At 43.2% G+C, this 1,752-nt stretch overlaps 1 long non-coding RNA gene across 1 annotated transcript; it reads right to left on the bottom strand.

Moving 5' to 3' along the window:
• Positions 1–84: 84 nt before the first annotated feature.
• Positions 85–1,745, bottom strand: LOC111652921 (uncharacterized). Its single transcript, XR_002760633.2, has 2 exons — positions 1,169–1,745; positions 85–969 (listed from the first exon to the last, which is right to left on the bottom strand). It is a non-coding gene; the product is annotated as an uncharacterized LOC111652921 (long non-coding RNA).
• Between the last annotated feature and the right edge of the window lie 7 nt (positions 1,746–1,752).

Here is a 1,752-nt window from a genome sequence, read left to right as displayed (position 1 = left end):
TTCAGTGACTCTGATGTTTGTGTCGATGTCCACGTCAAACTCAGTGAACAGCTACAAGCAGTTTGATAATATTGAATCAATGGATTCATTCATATAGAGCTTTTATTCAAAGAGCTTTACAATGTGTCTCTGTCACTCACACACTCACACACTGCCCCCTCCTGGTCCTGCTGCAGTAAGACAGGCACTGCAGGGCAGCTAAAGCCTTTATACATGAGTCTGTCATTAAACCACACCTTCACTTAAAAACTACCTGTTGGACCAAACAAAATGCCCCAAATTTACCATTTCTTCACACCTTTGGTCTAAAACTTGAACTTTTATTCAAAGAGCTTCACAATGTGCCTCTGTCATTCACACACACTGAGCTTTCAACACTTTAAAACTCAGCATGAAAAATCAGTTGAATCATTCAAGTTGGTTCTTAAAAGTCACTTTTATCACAAGTTCAATCAGGTCCCTTTTTAACTGGGTCCATTGTTGTGAGAATGACTGTACATTTTTATATGTTCTCATTATTATTGTTAGCTAGCTGGTTAGTTCGGGGGGAGTCGTGCTGTAACTGTCCATGACGCTGAGAGGTAAAACCCGTTTTGAGGACAGTATAAAAACACTTGGTTAAACTCAGGGACAGATTGTGGTCGTGTTAATGTTTCCATATGAAATCAGAATGAGCTACAGGACCATTCACCACCACAACAACCTCACCTTTCACCTGAGGACCATCACACCTATCTGCTGAACCACAACCCTGATCCTGACCTGAACCTGAAACTAACTCTACCTTTAAAACCAGGTCTGAACTCTCACACTGTCTGAAATAAGTGAAGCCAACAACACGTCTAACTGTCTTGGTCTGAAACTCAAAGTGATTCTAACAAAACAGACCGAGAACAACACACACACTTCAGCAGCAGCTTCACAGGTAAAGGTGAGGGTCTTCATCAGGGACACTTGTCTTTGATTGACCTGCAGGAGGGAAAACAAAATTATACTCAGGAAAATCCAGGTGAGCTGATCTCACCCTGAGAGTAAATAACAACAGAACGCTGCTCGTCTGAGAAGATGAACACAACTGTCAGACTCTGAACATCAGATACATGAAAACACTTTGTTTTGTTCTTTCTTCATTATGAAAATGTTGAGACAATAAATTATTTAAACTAACCTGGATTAGGGATGCAGCACTTCTTTATCAGCACAAATAGAACAATACCAACAACAGCACCAACTAGTAAAAGAGTCCCAACAACTGCACCAACAACAACACCGACACCATGTCCAGTGTGACTCTCTGGAACAGAAAACACAGAAAGTCAATGTGAGACTCAGAGTGTAACTTCACATCATGTCCATCAGACTGGACGTCACAGCTTCACAAAGAGAACAACTAACTGTGTTCATGCTCCTATGATCTACAGTGATGAGCAGATGAAAACAGCACTGGGATGAATGTGACCAGGCACAGTGATGTCAGCACGGATCTCACGGCCTCTTTCCTCCTGCTCGGCTGCACGGCTGAGAGCTGGGTTCTGGTTCTGGTCTCAGTAGTGAGGAGGGTGATGCTGCAGCTTCCTCCTCTGTCTGAGACGTGTTGTTCATCAGTAGGAAGGTGTTTGAATCACTGTCCTGCCACCTCCACTTTAGGCTGTTTACATCTGACTTCTGCTTCACTCCTGCTGTGTCTGAGATCTGAAACTGTGTGTGACAATCTGTCTCCAGCCCAGGTTTTCTACACCCTGAGCCCAGGCT

The sequence above is a fragment of the Seriola lalandi genome, unplaced genomic scaffold, assembly GCF_002814215.2.
Source record: "Seriola lalandi dorsalis isolate HSWRI2012SDOR001 ecotype SW California unplaced genomic scaffold, Sedor1 jcf7180002054121, whole genome shotgun sequence".
Taxonomy (NCBI): domain Eukaryota; kingdom Metazoa; phylum Chordata; class Actinopteri; order Carangiformes; family Carangidae; genus Seriola; species Seriola lalandi.
The sequence above is the reverse complement of the archived record's forward strand: the minus strand, read 5'-3'. Positions and strand labels throughout refer to the sequence as shown.